General features: G+C 37.9%; 1 protein-coding gene across 2 annotated transcripts in view; it reads right to left on the bottom strand.

Moving 5' to 3' along the window:
• Window positions 1-23,305, bottom strand: part of LOC126825420 (phosphatidylinositol 4-phosphate 3-kinase C2 domain-containing subunit alpha) — a 684,289-nt gene that overhangs the window by 213,819 nt on the left and 447,165 nt on the right. For both annotated transcript variants that reach the window (XR_008788423.1, XM_056101571.1), the window contains exon 23: window positions 16,303-16,432. The gene's annotated coding sequence lies outside the window, so the exon portion shown is untranslated. The remainder of the gene's footprint in view (window positions 1-16,302; window positions 16,433-23,305) is intronic.

Here is a 23,305-nt window from a genome sequence, read left to right as displayed (position 1 = left end):
TTGGTGCAATGTGTCATATTGCAAGACTACCTACATGATGTCTATAAAATACAAAAACATTCATGGGACAGCAAAGGCTTTTGGATATATTTCTATTCAAAAATAATTTTTGTGTCCATTTTAACACTCTTTGTAGCCCCATAATGGCTGATGCCCCAGGTTTATTAAAAAAAAAATCCAAAAAAACACTAAAATTAAACCTAAATCATAAAACTATTTTTTTAAAAATAGAAACCTATGGGATATTGAGCTACTCGTTAAAAAAAAACTAATATTTTGTAACATGTTTTTTTCACAAAAATCTTTACTTTGACCTTGAACTTGACTCTGAGGCCCACATGACCTTGAGATGACCTTTTATTAAAAATTTAGCCCTGCACGTGTCCTACACAATATCAAAAATTGAAGGTATAATTTTAATTATTTGTCTGTAAAATCAAGGTCATTTGAATAGGAGAAACTTACTTGAATATTGACCTACTTATTTAACAATTAATTTTTTTTATTATACCATGGGTTTCTTCTAACTTTAAAAATACATGTAGCAGTGGACGCTTACAAGTCTAGTCTCCGAATCCACTCAGTTGATCTGATATAATACTTTTGCTATCTATTGCTTGCAATGGATGTGGATTTCTGTTTGTGTGTGGTGTTGTCCTCCTGCATTTACTATAAGGTAAAACGGGGTGACTTTGAGACTTAAGTAGCTTTGACATGCTTGTAGTTTTAATGTCAATTTGGAAAATTGTCAGCTCCAAGTAGTCATATTATGTATGTATGGCATGATGACCCATTACCTATGGAAGAATAACGTTGCCAATATTAATTCAGTCATCATGGTGCAAAATGCAAATGTCACCAGTTCAAAATACGTATTTTAGTTTTACAATTTGCAATTTCTATTGCTCCACAATACCAATGTCACAGTATTTAAATTCAGAATACACATTTCAATAATACAAAATACGGTATTACAGTTATCTTGCAAATTACACTTCTCCATTCTGCATTTTGCATTATAGACAAATGCATAATAGAACTTAGCATATTAGAACCTATACCGTATATGGAATTTCATTTGCATACGGAAGAATGACCAGACTAGGACAGAAATTAATAATTTACGGGATCAATCAACAATGTCCAGATCAATCGATGGGGGCAGAGATCAAGCTGGCATACAATAAGTCACCATACAATAAGTCGACTTGCCATGAAGAAATAAATGTGCCAGAAAAATTATTTACATATTTGAAACGAGAAATAAACCTGCTTTTCAGTGATACGGAACATGATATCTGGAATTTCGTATTAAGGCTGGTATATACCCCATCATTTAATAAGAGTTTCATACCACCCGACTTTGAGCATTTGTCTTTCCCCTTGTCAGTGATGCAGAATGGAGGATCTGACAAGGAAATGAAATGAAATGGGGTTTAACGTCACACTGTTCTGCTCCTATGGGCTACGCCATATAGTATGTTATGAGAGAAATTTTGCCTGGGCACCGGCGCTATGTCCTACTCTTATATTGAATTCCAACTTCCAAGGGAACTTTTAAGTGCACACCAATGTGTACACATGACCTTTGTTTTTTATCTCTGTGATCTATGAGTCGGGCCCATGTGCGGAAGGGTGACTTCCAGTGACGGTTTTCGGCTCTTGTGTGTATTGTTTTTTGTAACATCTTTCCGGTATTAAAAAAATGTTAACAGTTTGTCACTGTCTTCGTGTTTGCTCCTCTACTGAAAACTGTCATGGTGGCTCACTGTGGATTTACTTACCTACATCTCAATCAGCAAATTTATAGCATTGTTCCCGAAGACAGGTTGTACACTCGGTACAAATAGACTACTGTTGGCTCATTGCCAAAAATCTGCCATTTTACACACTTTATAAACGATACCATGTTATAACAGAAAATGTCATCTACAAGAGCTCCTTCTTACCAAAGAAGAGACACTCACATCTTTCGAAGCTTGGAAACAAAATTTAACCTACATTTTGTCCTTGAATGAAAACTTTGCTCCTTTATCTGCTGATGTCGTTTGGACAAAAAAAAACTCGAGATAATCCTCATAGAGGCCTGACTAGTGACAGAAATGGCAAAACAGCTGATCAAAAATTGGTGTTTCTTGAACTAATGTTGGGACAAATAGCAAATTTTTGTCCAATTATTGCTCGTAGCACCATTTCGGATGCCAAAACAGTGGAGCACAAGTATTAGACTATTGTGAATTCAAACTTGAACCAGATGAAAGGCCAGAGGACCTCTACCAACGACTAGTTGCATTTCTCAACAACAATCTCCTTGCCCCGGGAAGTGGTTTGACACATCATGGTGTCGCAGTGACCGAAGAGGAGATCTCGCCAACCCTGGAGAATTTAGTCACTGTTCTATGGTTAAGCCTACTCCACCCAGCTTTACCTAGACTGATCAGAGATATGGTACAAATCTACGCAATTGCACCATTTCATCGCTAAAACCTGAAATATGCCTTGCCCTACCAGCTTTATTAGACGAACTGGAAGCAACTGAGGAAGTCAGATGTATGCGAATGGGCTTCGGATCGAAATTTCCAACGCCCTCGAAAGTACGCACCGAGCTTCGCACCTCCCCTGCCTCAACATCACGGCGCCCTAAACTATGTCCCCTCTGTTCCCAGTCTAGAAGAGGTTCAACCAATCATTTTTTTAGTTTGTGCCCTTATCTACCTAAGAGTGACAGAAAATTCATGGCTCAGGTTCGACAAGTCATTGTTGAAGACAACCAAACTGATGACATATCTGTTGTTTCCACTCGAAAAGTCCAAGTTGACCATTCCCCTTACTTAGATGCCTTTCATAACCATCATACAGTCCGTATTACAATTGACAGTGGCTCAGAACTAATATGGTCAGTACCCAGCATGCCACACAAGCTGGTTGGAGAAACTAAGTTTGAACTATCCCGTGACCATCACATACTCAAATTCACAGTCCATGGATGTTGAAATTCTAGGTGGCACCCCATTTATGGTTGTGAATGATGTTGCTGCTCACCCTACTAAGCTACAAGTCATCCTCAGTGATCAGATTTACCCGTATGGTTCAAGCGCTGTTAAGACTGCTCCCTCGGAACGAAGAACTCAAGCAGTTGTATTAAGATCTAGCTCCTCTACAACAATCTGGCCCGGCAAGTTTATTGAAGTCAATGTTCCAGATGACATGGCCGAGTTAAGCGAAATAGCCATTGAACCCAGAGCTGATAGTTCCAATGGAAGTTTTTGCCAACAATGGCCTTGCTCTGACATTGTCCGCCCAGTGGGTGATAAAGTATGTATACCAAATCCAACAGATTTTCCAATTAATGTTCGTCGTAATGCCCACTTCTCGCAAGTTTTACCAGTATACACACCTGAGGTTGTTTCCCCTCCGACAACAAATGATCTCCTACTTCAAACAAAACAATCTTCACCTGCGGTTCAACTGGATCCCGATAACATCCTTCCTGTTTCTGTACCCCAACAATTCCCGACTTTACTACAACAATATTAACAAGTATTTAGCCCAAACCCAAAGGTTATAATGGTGCTTTTGGTTCTTTTACTGCCAAAGTGAATATGGGTCCGGTACTTCCGCCTCAGCGAAAAGGCCGAGTACCTCAATATGCTAAAGACAAATTGAAGGAGGTGCCATCAAAATTTGATGAATTATAACAGCTTGGTGTGTTTTGTAAACCTGAAGATATTAATGTTGTGGTTGTTGCCCACAGTCCCTTCACCTGTCTCTCTTTGAGGGGTCAAGTGATGATTCGGTAAACCTGCGAAGAAATGAATGACAATTTGGTGAATTGGAAAAATGGTATTTATTACGGAAGGGAAAGATGGCGACAACACAAATTCGCCTCCAACCCCCCGAGAGCTTTAGTCGGGAGAGTTGTTCCCCTTAGTTTTGCCGCAATCCAGCAAAACTACAACGAAAAAAATAAAGCACCCTATTCCTTATCACCAATCCGTCACATGGTCGAATACCTGAATCCATCCTTTCTAATTAAAAAAAGTAGTTAAGTACGCAAAACCTCAGCCGTCCCTAATGCCTGATGTTGATTCCACTCTACAGGCTATTGCCAGCTGGAAGTACATTTTTGCAACTGATTTATCGAATGCATTTTACCAAATACCGCTTTCTACTGAATCAATGAAGTTTTGCGGCGTAGCTACCCCTTTTTAAGGCATCCAAGTCTACACACGATGTGCAATGAGTATGCCAGGTTCCGAAACAGCATTGGAAGAATTAATGTGTCGGGTTTTGGGTGATTTTATTCAACAAGTTTTCGTGGCCAAAATCGCAGACGATTTATATTGTGGAGGTGAGAAACCCGAATTGCTTTGCCAACATTGGGAAGTTGTACTACAGGCTCTTCCTAAAGCTTCACTAAATATCAAAGCCACAAAAACCGTCATAGCCCCAAAACAGACATCTATTCTTGGTTGGATTTGGCATCAAGGCAATCTCAGTGCAAGCCCCCATTAATTGCTACTTTATCATCCTGTCAAACCCCCAAAACTGTCAAAGAATTATGAGCGTTCATTGGCGTTTACAAGTTTTTAGCCAGAGTTCTTCCACAGTGTTCCAGATTGCTTAGTCCCCTCAACAATATTGTCCCCAGTCTAAAGACAGTATCATATGGACCGATGAACTGTTAACAGCTTTTCATGCTGCACAAGCACATTTGAAAGAGGCACAATCCATTACTTTACCCTGTTCCCAGGATCGCCTATGGATTGTCACAGATGGTTCGGTTCGTGACTATGGCTTTGCCTCAACCCTTTACGTACTTCGTAATGACAAATTGAAACTTGCGGGATTTTACAGTGCTAAATTGCCTTAATGACAAATTGAAACTTGCAGGATTTTACAGTGCTAAATTGCCTGAAAGGAAGCATGGTTGGAGTCCATTCGAAATTGAAGTATTGTCAATTGCCGCTTCTGTTAAACATTTTGCACCTTACATCATCCAGTCTGCAGACTCCACTCAACTCCTCACGGACAGCAAACCATGTGTGGAGGCCTTTGATAAGCTTCAAAGAGGAAAATACAGTACAAGCCCACGCATCGCTACCTTCTTATCCATTGCCAGCCATATTAAGTCACCTGCACCCTGTTTGTGGGGATACGCCAGAAACGTCTGCCGATGGTTCGTAACTTAAATCAATTTTAAGGCCTCAGCAAAATTTGGTGATAGCTGGTCTGTTTGCTGAATTTGACAGAGATTATAATCAGATATGCCACCAAATCGCATATTTGGTGTTTATTTTTCAAAATTTTCCCGGGGGAGAGCACTCGGACCCACCGTCTGGGCTCATCGACCAGTAAAAGGGGCCGCTCCGACACGGGAGCCCGAGCCCGGGACGGTTCCAGGCCCCAATCCGCCCCTGATCATCGTACCAGGAATCACCCAAGTAGTGCCCGGTCTAAATGTCCCTGCGCTTCATCAAAGCCTTCTCCTAGTATCAATGTAGGCGATTTAGTCTACTTGTACTGTGACCGCGATAAGAACCGTGCAAGAGATAAATATCTAGACACCAATGTCAGTGATACTTTCATAGTTATCCACAAGTTCAGGAAACCTTACGCCAGAGTGGTATTTTCCCGCAAGTGTCTCCCGTACATAAACGGTAATTGCGCTTATATTTTGATAACTTTTGAGTCAGATTATTTGCATATATTGAGATCGATATCAAAGTATTATAATACAATCGCTAGTAATATATTTAACTGAAAAAGTAATCCAAAATCGCAGATTTTAAGTTGGCTAAATTTCAGTCAATGGTTTCCCATTTCACACTAAAGTCACGTGGCATGAAATGTTTACTCTTAGCCGGAGAATTGTCAAAATCGCATAGATAGACGTTTACTAGCCATGGGGTAAATTGACAGTCATGGAAAGAACCTTGTACAGGTCTCTATTTTATTTGGTACGCTCATGTACTCTGATATCATTAAAATATACTTTATTTACAATACTAATCACAAACACACGTTGGGCTGTCAAGCGTATTACCAGAATTAGAAGTTTCCGGTCAAATTCAGCCAATCATAAGGTCGATTTATGAAAAGGGAGTTACCTCCCTTTGAAAGTAAAAAAAGCATTTGGCATATGACCATTTTCCGTGAGAAATTTCCTCTCGTGCAGGAGATCAGGAGAAAGGTCGTGAATCTGTGAGTGTCACGGAAAAAATGAACTAGTTGACACGTCTGGGCATCAGCCATTATGGGGCTACAAAGAGTGTTAAAATGGACACAAAAATTATTTTTGAATTGAAATATATCCAAAAGCCTTTACTGTCCCATGAATGTTTTTGTATTTTAGAGACATTATGTAGGTAGTCTTGCAATATGACAAAATTAAATTATGGGATACCCAAGGCTTTGGGAGAAAATGACGATTGAAAAAGCTCGAAAATTCATTTTCGCTCACTTTTGAGCCATAACACTTTGCTAAGCCAAAGGTGTCCCATAGGTTTTTCACTATTTTTCATCTCTACTCATAGTAGTTAACAAGAAACAACCAAATAACCAGGTAAGCAGGTACTTTGTTGTAATTTTTCATTTAAAGTTCTCCAAAAGCTGTTTTTGAAAATTTTGGTCTGCCAAGCTCCCATATCTCGGCAACCGACAAAAATAGCAATTTTTTTCTTTAGAATTGTGATTGTAGTACTAAACGGTACAATATGTTGAAAAATTAGAGAATTTGAAGGTGGTCACTAAAGAAAGTCTTGAATTTTGCCTGAATTTTACAGAAAGTGGCTCTTAATTAGAACTAAAGTTATCGTGTCTTAAAGCATCAACCAATCAAATTGCTTATCCCTGCCTACCCTATGCAGGAAATGCACATTTTCGAATTCCATCCAGGCATTTACCTAATAAACACATACACCAAGGTTGAACATTCTAGCTCACTTAGAAGGAGTGTTATTGTGTCCCAAACAGTGTGACTGACAGACAAATAGGCGGATGGACAGACCCATTTTAATAGTCCCCTGCCTTTCGAAAATGCAATATGTAATTTAACCAGCGGCTGCCAGGCAGGATAAGCCCACATTTTGCAAGAGATGGATAGAGAACAAGCTAAAAACAAACAGGATTTTGGGTACAATCAGGGGCAATAATCCAGAAAGTTATGGTCTGAAATGCCCAAATATCAAAAGGGACTCTTTGGAATATAAAGATATGTCATAAGTTTCATCAAAATTGGATAAAAATTGTGACCTCTAGAGCGTCCACAACCTTCCAATTGCATACATTTACATAATTTACGTACAAAGAGCGACCATTTTGTAGGGCAGTTTCATTTTGATTTTGAACACAGTAGGGTAAATGTTCCACCCATCACAAAAACAGAGCAAAAAACAAAAAATACTGAATACAAAGAAGCAAATGAGAAAATGTAGACCGTCTCGAAAGACAGCCGTCAGCTGACTGAATGATGTTGGTTTGAAAAATGTGGGCGAATCCTGTCTGGCAGCCGCTGGTCTTCTGATTTTGATGAAACTTGAAAGGTAAGTTTATAACCAAAAGATCTTGGTTCCTTTTGATATTCGCGCATATCGGATAGTAACTTCCTGAATTATGGCTGATTGTACGCAAAATCACATTTTTAGCTTGTGGTCCCTCTAGAGGTCACAATTATTATCTGATTTAAAAAAACGTTCAAATATATCAGCGTTACAACGTAATTTTGGTTAAGTTTACATTTCATGAATAATATCGGACCAAAACTGCCTGACATAAGGTTTAGAGTCTGTACACAGTCTATATATCAGTATCTGGTGTGTCCACCACGATTGTCAATAACACTAGCGCAGCATCTGTACATGGAGTCGACCAGACGATTGGCGAATGCCATTGGCACCTGGAACTACACTCTCAGAAAGGCCTGGCGCAATCCATCAGCTGTGTTTGGTCTCAGTATGACGTTATTAAGTCTCCTCTGAATTTCATCTAAAGATGTTCAATCTGGTTTAAGTACGGACTAAGGCCTGACCAGTACATAACGTTGACGCCGTTCTGCTGTAGAAAGTCCCGAGTAACTCTGGCGGTGTGGGCATGGGCGTTTTCATGCTGGAAAACGTTGTTTCGATGACATGCGGAATGTGGTATGACGTGGGGTCTGAGAGCTTGATCGATGTAGCGCACTGCTGTGATGCCGCCTCCTCTCCCTGGACCAAGATTTTGGGGAGAGAGAGAGAGAGAGAAATGGGGTTTAACGTCCACTCGACAGAAACTAGGTCATTTCGGGACCAACGTATGGTTTAATTTTATTTCAATAATTCGCTTGCGCGTAGGGGTCTTTAGCAGTGGGAGGAAACCGGAGGACCCGTTGATTATCGCTATCAATGTGTCTGGAGATGGTCAAAACTGTCAAATATGCAACATTTTTAAATTGGAATTACTGGAGGGCAAATAGCCACGGAGGGAGAAAAAGATAGGTTGCCAGGCAACGAAACATACGCCCACAGCAGCTAAATCGTCCGGGCAGTCAACAAGAGTTGTCGCATATTTATAATACACTAAAATCTGATTAAGAGCAACAACTCATGAAGTAATTATCAGAAAACCATTAGAATTTGTTTGGTTTTTATAAAGTTCTGCCCCATGCTAACGTTTTGTATACAAAACTTTTAATATCATGGATTTAGTTGTTCAAGTCATAAAAATTCATTGAAAATCAATATACTTGTTCGTCGCAAGATCTTAAACACTGTCTATCAATCTGAAGTCAAGGGTCATAACTTTGGTAGTAATTATCAGAAAATCAATAGGATTCTTCATCTCATGACCTTAAACACTGTGTATAAATTTAAGGTCAATCGGATATTAACTTTGGCCTCTAGAGCGTCCACAAGATTTCTTGAAGTGATCAAGGGCCATAACTCTGGCAGTAATTATCGGAAATCGCTGAAAATCATTAGGCTTCTTCGTCTCATGACCTTAAACACTGTGTATAAATTTAAGGTCAATCGGATATTAACTTTGGCCTTTAGAGCGTCCACAAGATTTTTCAAAGTGATCAAGGGCCATAACTCTGGGAGTAATTATCGGAAATCACTGAAAATCAATAGGCTTCTTCGTCTCATGACCTTAAACACTGTGTATAAATTTAATGTCAATCGGATATTAACTTTGGCCGTTAGAGTGTCCACAAGATTATTCAAAGTGATCAAGGGCCAGAACTCTGGCAGTAATTATCGGAAATTGCTGAAAATCAATAGGCTTCTTCGTCTCATGACCTTAAACACTGTGTATAAATTTAAAGTCAATCGGATAATAACTTTAGCATTCAGAGCGTCCACAAGATTTTTCAAAGTGATCAAGGGCCATAACTCGGGCAGTAATTATCGGAAATCGCTGAAAATCAATAGGCTTCTTCATCTCAAGATCTTAAACACTGGGTATAAATTTAAAGTCAATCAGATATTAACTTTAGCCTCTAGAGCGTCCACATTTCAATGTGGCCGTATAGTGCACTAAGAAGCATATAAATGACATAATGAAGAGAGTATGAGATAAAACTAAAGTATATAAATATAACGTAGAATTACTGTTGCAATATAATTAAGAAGATTTTTTTTACGGGAGCTTTTTTCTCAATTTTTAAATTGGCGGGAGTTTTTTATGGCTCCTGCACTATTTCGTAAACATGAAGGACTGGGACAGGCTACCCTACTCCTTGTCACGTACAACCGGGGATTCGAAACCACGCCAGTTGACTCAATGACAGGCTTTATGATACAGCGTGCACATGCTATCCAACCCCCCTCCAAGATTCCACCCCAAAACATTATGCTTGGACCTCCTCACGAGTCTTGTTCCATGACACATTGGTCAGCATAACGCTGGCCACGTCGATCCATATTCTGGTCCTGCCATCTGCAGTTGAACAGAACAGTTCTCCATTGCCTGTGTTGCCAGTTCTGGTGTTGTTGGGCAAACTGTAGATGTTCACGTCGATGGCGAGGGGTGAGGATCGGTCCACGGCAATGGATGTTCTCTCTGGTGAGTCGTCGGCGCACTGTATCGGTACTGATGGGTCTTTCGTGTTTCCCACTGTCTGACGTGCTGTCTCAGATGCCTGTGTGAAGGGATTCTGCACATTTTCCTGCACAACATTGCGGTCATGTCGCCTTGTGGTAACCCTTGGTCTAACAGTTCGTGGTCGATCATCCGTGGTGTAGGTGGCCCGAAAGCGTTGCTGAAGCCTTTAGATAGTCCGAAAATTGACCTGGAAGTGATTGGCAACGGCTTGGGCAGTGTGTCCAGCGTCGAGGCTTCCAAGCACTTGGTTCCTCTGAGCTGTCGTGAGTCATGGCATGCTGCTGACATTGTAGTGTGAATAATTCAACCAGGTATGGGGGTGCATTTGACAGGGCTGGTCCCGGTGAACAGCATGTGCAGCATGAGTTACATGAAAATCATAGAGAACACATTACCATCTCAGAAGTCAGGTTGTGTTTTTGAGAACATTTCCTGGGTTTAATTCTGTGTTTGGGAAGGACCTTATTGCTCAGGTAAAGTTGGAGATGTGGTGACAAATATACAATAAAAACATTTGGCAACTTCTATGCAATGCGTCTATTTAGTATATATATAAAGCCTTCAATCAGTTTCGCACATTTATAGTCACTAAATAAACGCTCATGTAGTACTAAAAAAGCTACGACCATTTAACAATCAATAAATAATGGACTGAAAAATGGTTACGAGTGTCGGCCATAACATCCAGGCACTTCTGAGTAAAAGATAGGTTGACAGGCAACGAAATATACGCCCACAGCAGCTAAATCGTCGGAGTGGTCGACAAGGGTTGTCACATATTTATTCCTTTGTAGGTAATTGGGGGCCTTTACAAGACAGTTCCATACAGATCAGATTATAATTTTTGCTGTTTGAGGGTTCACAAGGTTCTACAAATTGAAAAAAGGGTCTCAACTCTGGAAGTAATCTACAGAAATTGTTGAAATTTGACAGGCTTTTTTGTTTCACAAATTTAAATGATGCATATAAATTTCATACATATCGGATGATAACTTTCATCAATCGAGCATTAACAAGGTTGAACAAAGTCAAACAGGGGCAATAACTCCAGAAGTAATAAACGGAAATTGCTGAAATTCAATAGGATCCTTCTCTTTACTAATTTAAATGACGCACGTAAATTTCATACAGATCAGCATATAACTTTTGATGTTAGAGCATTCACAAAGTTCAATAAAGTGAAACAAGGGCCATAACTCTAGACGAAATAAACAGAAATTGCTGAAATTCAATAAGCTTCTTCGTTTCATTCATTTAAATAATGCATATAAATTTCAGAAAGATCGGATGATAATACGTTCACAAGGATCAATAAAGTGAAATAAGGGCCATAGACATAATAGACAGAAATTGCTGAAATTCAATAGGCTTCTTCATTTCACTAATTTAAATAATGCATATAAATTTCAGAAAGATAGGATGATAACTTTTTGGGTTAGAGTGTTCACAAGGTTAAACAAAATGAAACAAGTGCCATAACTCTAGAAGTAATAAACGAAAATTGCTGAAATTCAATAGGCTTCTTCGTTTCCCTAATTTAAATATTGCATATAAGTTTCACAAAGATCGGATGTTAACTTTTGGCATTAGAGCATTCACAAGGTTCAACAAAGTGAAACAAGGGCCATAACTCTAGACGTTATAAACAGAAATTGCTGAAATTAAATAGGCTTCTTCGTTTCACTAATTTAAATAATGAATATAAATTTCAGAAAGATAGGGAGAGAGAGAGAGAAATGGGGTTTAACGTCCACTCGACACAAACTAGGTCATTTCGGGACTAACATATTGTTTAATTTTATTTACATAATTCGCTTGCGCGTAGGGGTCTTTAGCAGTGGGAGGAAACCGGATGGAGGTTGGACAGGCGACCCTACTACTTGCCACGCACAACCAAGGATTCGAAACCACGCCAGTCGACTCAATGACAGACTGTATGATACAGCGCACGCACGCTAACCATTCAGCCATCCACCCCCCCAGAAAGATAGGATGATAACTTTTGGGGTTAAAGCGTTCACAAGGTTAAACAAAGTGAAACAAGGGCCATAACTCTGGAAGTAATAAACGGAAATTGCTGAAATTCAATAGGCCTCTTCGTTTCCCTGATTTAAATATTTCATATAAATTTCACAAAGATCGGATGTTAACTTTTGGCATTACAGCGTTCACAAGGTTCAACAAAGCAAAACAAGGGCCATAACTCTAGACATTAAAAACGGAAATTATTGAAATTAAATAGGCTTCTTTGTTTTACTAATTTAAATTGGGAATATAAATTTCAGAAAGATAGGATGATAACTTTTGGGATTAAAGCGTTCACAAGGTTAAACAAAGTGAAATAAGGGCCATAACTCTAGAAGTAATAAACGGTAATTGCTGAAATTCAATAGGCCTCTTCGTTTCCCTAATTTAAATATTCATATAAATTTCACAAAGATCGGATGTTCACTTTTGGCATTACAGCGTTCACATGGTTCAACAAAGCGAAACAAGGGCCATAACTCTAGACATTATAAATGGAAATTATTGAAATAAAATAGGCTTCTTCGTTTCACTAATTTAAATAATGCATATAAATTTCAGAAAGATAGGATGATAACTTTTGGGGTTAGAGCGTTCACAAGGTTAAACAAAGTGAAACAAGGGCCATAACTCTAGAAGTAATAAACGGAAATTGCTGAAATTCAATAGGCTTCTTCGTTTCCCTAATTTAAATATTGCATATAAATTTCACATAGATCAGATAACTTTTGGCATTAGAGTGTTCACAAGGTTCAACAAAGTGAAACAGGGGCCATAACTCTAGACGTTAAAAACAGAAATTATTGAAATTAAAAAGGCTTCTTCATCTCACTAATGTAAACAACATATATCAATTTTAAAACAATTGGATGATAACTTTTGGCGTTAGAGCGTTCACAAATGAACATATCGGATGATAACTTTCATCAATCGAGCATTAACAAGGTTGAACAAAGTGAAACAAGGGTCATAACTCTAGAAGTAATTATTGTAAATTGCTGAAATTCAATAGGCTTTCCGGGTTTCACTAATTTAAATCATGCATACAAATTTCACAAAGATCAGATGATAACTTTTGGCGTTACAGCGTTCACAAGGTTCAACAAAGTGAAACAAGGGCCATAACTCTAGACGTAATTCAATAGACTTCTTCGTTTCACTAATTCAAATAATGCATATAAATTTCAGAAAGATAGGATGATAACTTTTGGTGTTAGAGCGTTCACAAGGTTCAATAAAGTGAAACAAGGGTCATTACTCTAAACGTAATATACGGAAATTGCTGGAATTCAAAAGGCTTCTTCGTTTCACTAATTTAAAAAATGCATATAAATTTCACAAAGATCAGAAGATAACTTTTGGCGTAATAGTGTTCACAAGGTTCAACAAAGTGAATCAGATAATAACTTTTGGAGTTAAAGCAATCACAAGAAATTGTGGATGACGGACGGACGGACGGACGGACGGACAGGGGCGACAGCAATATCGCTCTGCTTACCCTGAGCAGAAAGTGCTCATTATCGAACTTAGACAGGGTATTGATGCGATAAAACTATACACCAAGTGTCCTCACTTTCACTAAATTAGAACTTAAGTTATTGTGTCCCAAAGCATCAACCAATCAAATTGCTTATCTTTGCCCACCTCCAACTTTTCCCCAAATTTTCATTGGGCTGAATGCTTTTCACTACAGACAGAGGAACAAATGGTCATGTCTTTGCACTAAAATTTGTATGAGGTTGACCACCAAAATGTTGAGATACACAAACTTGAAGAAGCATACTAAAAACATGTAACTACTTGCCGTACATATCACCTTAGCCAACCTGATAACCCTGTTATCCTTCCGCCTCAAAATCCTGAATATTTACCAAAACCTGGCAGAAAATGTTAATTCAAACCCTCTTCATCCATTCTAGACCCAAAAATCAACAAAAATGGGCATGCAAAAGGGGAGAAAAGAGACAGAGAGAGAATTGCTATAAATAGACGAACTACAATTTGTGGGTACCGAGATGGTGAAATTTAATGGTGGTCTGACTCCATATAATGCTGAATATTAATAGGGTTATCCTCTCATGACCTCAATGCTTCACACCAAATTTACAAAAATCTATTAAAAATTATAGCCCTCCATCGTTTTTTCCAATGTTTTCGGAAAAGGTGGATAACTCTGTAATGGAACGTCACTGAATGTGAAAATCAATTGGGATCATCCTCTCATGACCCCAATGCTTCCCAACAAATTTGAACCAGCGGTTGCCAGCTAAGATACACCCACATTTTGCAAGAGATGGATAGAATTGAAATGAAATGAAATGGGATTTATCGTCCTACTGTTCTGCTCCGTACTGGGCTAATGAAGAGGGGCATACATCATACAGTATGCTATGAGGTAAATTTTGCCAGCGGCACTATGGCCTACACTTATATGGCCTAAAGTTGTCCTTGTCAGGCCCTCCATCCTGTATTACTGACAAGGGGGAACCACTCCGGAAAATCTGGATGAACTTTCTCGGCCAATGCAGGGATCGAACAACCAAATTCTTGGCTAGCGAGCCAGTGTCTTACCCACTTAGACACCGTCATCCCTGTGATGGATAGAGAACAAGTTAAAACAAAAACGTGATTTTTCGTACAATCAGGGGCACTAATCCAGGAAGTTATGGATGATGTGGACGAATATCGAAAGGAACCGAGATCTTTGGGATATAAACATATATTTTAAGTTTTATCAAAATTGGAAAAAAATTGTGACCCCTAAAGGATCCAAAAACCTTGGCATTACATACTTTTGCACTATTGGCTATTTTGTCCGGCAGTTTCAGTCCTTATTTTCAAGAAATTCCAACTCAACTGTCATTATGGTGTAATGGTGAAATATTCGAACGTTGTTTTTTTTAATTGGATAAATATTGTGACCTCTAGAGGGACAACAAGCTAAAAACACAATTTTTTTGTACAATCAGGCACCATAATCCAGGAAGTTACGGTCCAATATGCATGTATATCGAAAGGAATCAAGATCTTTGGGTTATAAACATACATTTCAAGTTCAATCTTAATAAGATAAAAATTGTGACCTTTTGAGTGGCCACAAGCTGAAAACATGATCTTAACATACAATCAGGGGATATCATCCGGTAAGTTACGGTCCGATACAAGCAAATATCGAACGGTCAACCAAGGTCTTACTATATTTTAAGTTTCGTCAAAATCGGATAAAAATTGTGACCCGTATAGTGTCCACAAACAAAATGTGAACGGACATACAGACGAACCGACAGACAGGGGCGATGACAATATCCGTCCAACATGAAAATGTGGGTGTATAAAAACATGTTCACAAGGTTGTGGTAAAGGGAGGATAACTCTGGAACGGAAAGTGCAGGATACACTGAATATCGATAGGATTTGTCCTCTCATAACCACAATGCTTCACTCCAAATTTAAAAAATGTACCCCAAATCGTTTTCACAAGATTTTCGGCAAAGAGTGGATAACTCCAGGGCAGAAAGTTTGAAAAGAATCCGTTGAAAACTGAAGCCTCCATTGCGTTCACAAGGTTTTGGGAAAAGGGGCATAACTCTGGATAGAAAAGTCAATCACAAACCCAACAATATTCGGAAACACATAAATATAGAAATAAACATCAATCATCAAACTACCAACTGATCACGATCATCATTTCGTCAACACAACTGTAACTACCGGTATAAATTTTCGGATGGGGGGGGGGTGGATGGCCGAATGGTTAGCATGTGCGCGCTGTATCATAAAGCCTGTCATTGAGTCAACTGGCGTAGTTTCGAATCCCTGGTTGTATGTGACAAGGAGTAGGGTCGCATGTCCACCCTTTTGGGTTTTCTTCGGTTCCTCCGGTTTCCTCCAACTGCTAAAGACCCCTACACGCAAGCAAATTATTGAAATAAAATTAAACCATGTTAGTCCCGAAATGACCTAGTTTGTGTTGAGTGGAGTTAAACCTCATTTCTCTCTCTCTCTCTCCCCCTCTATAAATTTTCGGCAAAGAGTGGATAACTCCTGAGCAGAAAGTTTGAAAAGAATCCATTGAAAACTGTAGTCGGGAACACATAAATATAGAAATAAACATCAATCATCAAACCACCAACTGATCATAATCATCATTTTGTCAACACAACTGTAACTACCAGTATAAAATTAGTAATTACTCACCCTTTTTAGGTCCAGTAGCTAGACAAGAGAAAGTAATCATTTTTAAATCTAGTCTGTTTTTTAACCACAGTTGATCCATGATATTAATCATCTGTAGTGTTAACATATCTTGTCTTAAATCATCTCCAACCTGTAAATCAAATAAATAATAAATAGTGAACAAATAATTTTCTCTTGCTTTCCAATTGGCCCTTTATTTTTAGTGGCGTGCATATATCATGATGTGTTAGTCATAGTAAAAGATTCAACTATCAGATAGAGGCTGTAAAAAGGAAAGAAAATATGATGCACATTTCTTACTGTACTAATTTATTTTCTTAATCCTTATCCATAGAAGGTGATAAAAATGCAGTGATTTATACCGTCAGCAACAATTAATAATTCATAATTTACACTTCAACTGCAGCTTATCCGAAAGGATAATCTCTTTCGTTTGAAATTGCTGAAAAAGAACAGGGTACAACCGTTCCGAATCCAATGCTTCATAACAATTTTGAAAAGCAATAGGGTGAATCTTCCCACATACCTAATGCTTTGCACCAAATTTTTAAAAAAAAATCTATTAAAAGAAAGGTTTATGTAAACAAGACATTTTTCCTATGGAATTTTCGTACAGATTTGGACGGAACACTTTTTTGAAAAATTCAGAAAAGTAGCCTAAAGCCATAAAAATTTGGATATTTGAATTTGATGCATAAATGTATCGGCATACTGTACTCCTAGAGTTATTTAATTAGGGTTTCACACTACGTAGCTTGTGTGAAACACTATTGTTTTTGTTAAGATTATTAGGGTTTCACACTGCATAGTTTGGTGAAACACTATTGTTTTTGTTAAGATTATTCTTATTTTTTTTGTTTTCCACTTGACCATATCTCAGAATTTACTTGTCGGATCAATTTGATGTCTTGAGAGAGAGAGAAATGGGGTTTAACGACCACTCGACACAGACTAGGTCATTTCGGGACTAACATATGGTTCAATTTTATTTCTATAATTCGTTTGCGCGTAGGGGTCTTTAGCAGTGGGAGGAAACCGGAGAACCCGGAGGAAACCCACGAGGTTGGACAGGCGACCCTACTCCTTGTCACGTACAACCGAGGATTCGAAACCACTAAGCTATCCAACCCCCCCCCCCTCGATGCCTTCAGTTTTACCGGGAAAGTGGGTGTGACTTAGAGATTAAAGCTATTTCGAACGTTCTGCGACAATGCGAAATGTCCGAAACGCCAAAGTTGTCATTTTTTTAAATATTGCAGTAATATTAACAATAATCATCGGATTTTAACATTGGTTACATTTTGACATAGCCTGAGACAGGGCACATAGCTACGGTAGTTTAGATTTTTGATTTTTGACGAATCTTCGGAGATATTAGGGGCCAAATTTCGAAAATTTAAATTTTAACAAAAAACTTTTTTTATTATTGAATAATTTTTTTTGGCATTTTACCCAGGGTTAAGGGGTCGTCTTATTTGAGCAAAAATATGAACATTTTTTGTCTCGATAATTTTTCTTGGCTGCTATTGGCTAATTCAGTTTATTAGTTCTAGGTTAATTATTTATTGCCCGATTTTTATAAAATAAAGTCCATATGCTCCATGATGCAAATTCTCAATTTTTTTATTACCGGTAAAGTTTTCTATCGGCACCGGATGTGACGCAATTTTGCTAAAAACACCAATTTTGTCGAGTCGGTACGTCTTTTCACTAGCAAATGTTATTTTTTGCAAATCTGATAGATCAAGATAAATGCCCCTACAAAGGGCGCAAAAAATATCGGACTCGTTTTCTTTAAATTTTGGTTTTGTATTTGCGCCATTTCGATTTAAAGGTGAAAAAAGGTGAAAAAATGAGCTATTCACAACCCATTCAGGCCTTTCATATTTTAAAATATTTCTTTACAACTTTCATAAACTTGTAGCATTAATCCATACAAAGAGAATCTATGTCAAAATTAGTTTGTAATATGAATATTTGCCGAGAAATGGTCAATTTTGCATGAGTCACTTTTTACGCTATTTTGCCTGTAAAAGAGCCAATTATTATTGGATTTTCATAAAAGTGACACCATTTGATGCGTAATGTCAATTTTGACTAGTTCAAACCAATTTAACATTTTCAATGTCACCGGAAATGGCGCCATTTGGGCAAAAAATGTATTTATAGCCTTCAAAACAGATATTTTATTCAAATGAGTCTGATTTGTAATGTTTTTAAAATTATGATATTTGATTCCAACCAACTAATAGAATGAACCCATACGATCATATAGATATCACAAAATGGTTTCTAACTTGTTCGGTTGCGGAGAAATAGGCGATTTTCAGCAGGTCACTTTTCAAGATTTTTGGTCCACAAAAGTGTCAATTATTATTCAATTTTCATAAAAATTTCACTGTGTGATACCTAATGCCATTTACGATTTCATACAAGTAATTTAGTATTTTCATTATCACCAGAAGTACCGTCACTTTGGCAAAAACTGTATTTTTAGCCTGTAAAACAAGTAATTGTTTGAAGTAAGCGATATTAATTATTGGTGTAAAATTATGATATTTGATTCCTATGGACAAATAGTATCAATCAATAGAATCATATTGATATCACAAAATTGTTTCTAATATCTTCCCTTGCCGAGAAATAACCAATTTTGTCAGGATCACCTTTTAAGATTTTTCGCATTTTAATTTCAGTGTATGGGTTCTGGGTTAATTATTTATTGCCTGATTTGTGTAAAAGAAAAGCCCACCTGGTGCAAATTCTCAACTTACTTCTACGTATAAAAGTTTCTGTCGGCACCGCACCGGAAGTGACGTAATTTTGCCTAAAACTTTAATTTTGATGTGTCGAAAGGTCTGTTAAAAAGCATATATACTATTAAAAAAAAGTAGGGGATATTTGATTTTGGGGGCATAATACTAAAATATGCAAATGACTACGAAAAAAGTCACTATAGAACCTAACAGAAGAAACATTTCCAGTTACATGTGACGCCCAAACGCACCAATAGCTACCGCATGGAATGCAGGTGATGCTTGGGATCATCATGGGGGTCCAACCCAAGATTTGCACGACTCTGACTTTGAATGTTACAGTCATTGTGGCATTGAATTCCAGGGTGGAAACATCAGTTTAATTGTTTTAGTGACCAGAAAACAAATTTTGATATGCGTCGGCTTACCCAAAATGAAAGGTTACGTGCCCTTGGCATGCTACAGATCGGCACAACACAGGCGGTTGTGGCGCGGACGATGAATGTTTCTCAGTCTGTCATAAGCAGGCTATGGTCCAGATACCGTGATACACAATCTGTACAGGACAGACCACGCTCAGGTCGACCAAGGGCGACAACTCAAGCCCAGGATCGATTTATCCGTACCTTGGCCTTGAGAAATCGTGTCATCACAGCAAATCAGATCAGCGCTCGTCTTCAAACAGACACTGGTGTGAGAGTGAGTGGCCAGACGATTCGGAATCGACTGCATAGGGGTCACCTTCGCGCCCGACGTCCACGCGTGATCCCTTGTTTGAGAGATCATCACATTCAGGCAATACGTCGTTGGTGTAGGGATCGTCAACACTGGGATAATCGACGCTGGAGCAATGTGATGTTTTCAGATGAGTCAAGGTTCACTGTTGATTTTTTGGACAGACGTAGGAGGGTGTGGCGTCGTCGAAACGAGCGCTTCCAAGACGTTAACGTCATCAGACATGATCGATTTGGGGGTGGTTCTGTTACGGTGTGGGGAGGCATCATTGTTGCTGGAAGAACGGCTTTACATGTTGTTGCAGGGAGTGTTACAGGCCAGTACTACCGGGACAACATCTTGGCAGTCCATGTTGTGCCGTTCGCACGACGTCATGGCCGCCGTTTCATCTTCCAGGATGACAACGCAAGATGTCACAGGGCCAGGATCGTTACAGGTTACCTCCAACAACAGAACATCACCACATTACCTTGGCCAGCACTGAGTCCCGACCTCTCCCCCATCGAGCATGTCTGGGACATGCTTGGACAGAGGTTACGTCAACGTCAACAACGTCCTGCCAATGTCCAAGAACTTGCTGCTGCGTTGCAACAGGAATAGGACAATCTGGACCAAAATGACCTTAGACGTCTCATTAGGAGTATGCCACGTCGGATCAATGCTTGTTTGGCAAACAGAGGAGGATTTACCCGTTACTGACTTGGTTGTGATGCTGTGGTAACTTTGCTGTTTGACCCCGGGTATCATTTTACCCTTATAATGGTCAGTCTGTGCCTTACTTAGTCTAACGATCATTTGGAATAAATCGATGAATGTGAACTTCATTTCATTTTGTCATTTGTTTCTTCGTCAGTTTCATTAGGTGACTTTAATAACACTTAAAAATCAAATATCCCCTACTTTTTTTGAATAGTATATTAATGTTTACAAATCTAATAGATCAAGATGAATGCTCATACGCAAAATATGTCTTGCTTTGTTTTTTTTTTTTCATTTCGGTTTTGCATTTGCATCATTTTGATTTAAAGCTGAAAAAAGGTGTAAAAATGAGCTATCTACAATGCATTCAGGCTTTTCATGTTTTAAAATAATTCTTAACAACTTTCACGAACCTGTAGCATTAATCCATACGATGAAAATGTATGTCAAAATTAGTTTGTAATATTAGCAGTTGCCGAGAAATAGGCAATTTTGCATGAGTGACTTTTCACGTTATTTTGCCTGTAAAATAGTTAATTATAATGCGATTTTCTAATTTTTTTCACCATATGATGTCTAATGCCATTTTTGACTGGGCGGATCCAATTTTATATTTTCACTGTCACCGGAAATGGCGTCATATGGGCAAAAAGTGTATTTATAGCCTTTAAAACAGATATTTTATTCAAATGAGTCTGATTTGTAATGTTTTTAAAATTATGACATTTGATTGCAATCAACAAATAGAATGAACCAATACGATCATACATATACTACAAAATGGTTCCTACCTTTTACGGTTGCAGAGAAAGACGATTTTCAAGGTTTTTGGTCTATAAAAGTGGCAATTATTATTCGATTTTCATAAAATTTTAACCATGTGATGCCTTATGCCTTTTATGATTTCATAGAACTTATTTAATATTTTCATTATCCCCGGAAGCAATGTCATTTTTGCAAAAACTGTATTTTTAGCCTTCAAAACGAACATTTTTTTGAAGTGAGTTATATTTATTATTTGTTTAACATTATGATATTTTACTCCAATGGACATATAGATTGAATCAATAAGATCATATAGATGTCCAAAAATAGCTTGTCGAGAAATAACAATTTTGTCAGGATCATTTATTTGACATATGTAACACATGGTAACAAATGTATGAATAAAATTGATATTGCTGGGTTTGATTGATTCTGCGTCCATTTTATAACACGTCTGCAATGTTTATGTGGAAATCTGTTTATCGGTTCCATTGGTACTGGAAGTGATATGAGTTCAATGGTAACGTGGCACCGAAAATGACATACGTTCAAGGGTAACGTGGCACCGGTGAAACCCGTCATAACTGCTTCGCAGTTCTAGTTAGGGTTTCACACTGCGTAGCTTGTGTGAAACACTATTGTTTTGTTAAGATTATTCTTATTATTATTTATTTTTTCCAATTTGATTGTATCTCAGAAACTACATGTTGGATCGATACGATTTCTTCGGTTTTATTGCGAAAGTGGGTGTGACTTAGAGATTAGAGCTATTTTGGGCATTCTGTGACAATGCAAAATTTGATTGTATCTCAGAAACTACATGTCGGATCGATACGATTTCTTCGGTTTTATTGCGAAAGTGGGTGTGACTTAGAGATAAGAGCTATTTTGGGCATTCTGTGACAATGCGAAATGTCCGAAATCACCGAAGTTGTCGTTTTTTAAAAAAATTCCGTAGTATTAACAATAATCATCGAATTTTAACATATGATGCATTTTGACATAGCCGGAGACCAGGCATATAGCTGTGCTACTTTTGATTTTTGATTGTCGACGAATCTTCGTAGATATTAAGCGCCAAATTTCGAAAATTTAAAATTTTACAAAAAACTATTTTTTTTATGAATATTTTTATATGGCATTTTAACCAGGGTTGAAGAGTTATCCGATTTGACTAAAAATGTCAACATTTTCTGTGTCCGTAATTTTCCTTGGCCACCATTGGCTAATTCTGTTTTTCAGTCCTAGATTAATTATTTATTATTCGATTTGTACAAAAGAAAGTTTATATGCTGCATGGTCCAAAATGTCATTTTTTTGTTACCGGTAAAGATTCCTGTCGGCAACGGAAGTAACGTAAAATCAGCAAAAACTACAATTTTGACAGATTTTGACAGTTCGGTACAACATTTTGAAAGCAAATATCATTTTTTTCAAATCTGATTTAACTGAAAAGGTGCGCCTTTGCGTACAAAACATCAGGCTCAGTTTTTTTAATTTCGATTTTTCGTTTTCGGGCCATTTAGATTCAAAGGTGAAAAAAGGTGTAAAAATAAGCTATTTACAACCCTTCCACCGTCTTAATATTTCATCGTAACTTTCATAACCTCGTAGCAATAACCCATACAAAGAGAATGTATGTCAAAATTAGTTTGTAATATCAGCAGTTGTCGAGAAATAGGCAATTTTGCATGAGTCACATTTCGTGCTATTTTTCCTGTACAAGAATCAATTATTATTCAATTTTCAATTTTCTTTCACCATTTGATGCCGAATGCCACGTTTGACTAGATTAAACCATTTTAACACCTTTACTGTCACCGGAAGTGGCGTCATTTGGACAAAAACTGAATTTTAGCCTTCAAAACCGATATTTTTGTCAAATGAGTCGTACATGTTATTTGTTTAAAAGTATATTTAATTTCAATCAACAAATAGAATGAACCCATACGACCATACAGATACCACAAAATGGGTTCTAAATTGTAAGGTTTCAGAGAAATAGACGATTTTCTACTAGTCACTTTTCAAGGTTTTTGGTCTATAAC

This window comes from Patella vulgata, chromosome 6 (genome assembly GCF_932274485.2).
Source record: "Patella vulgata chromosome 6, xgPatVulg1.2, whole genome shotgun sequence".
Lineage (NCBI taxonomy): Eukaryota > Metazoa > Mollusca > Gastropoda > Patellidae > Patella > Patella vulgata.
This window is presented reverse-complemented; position numbering and strand designations above follow the sequence as displayed.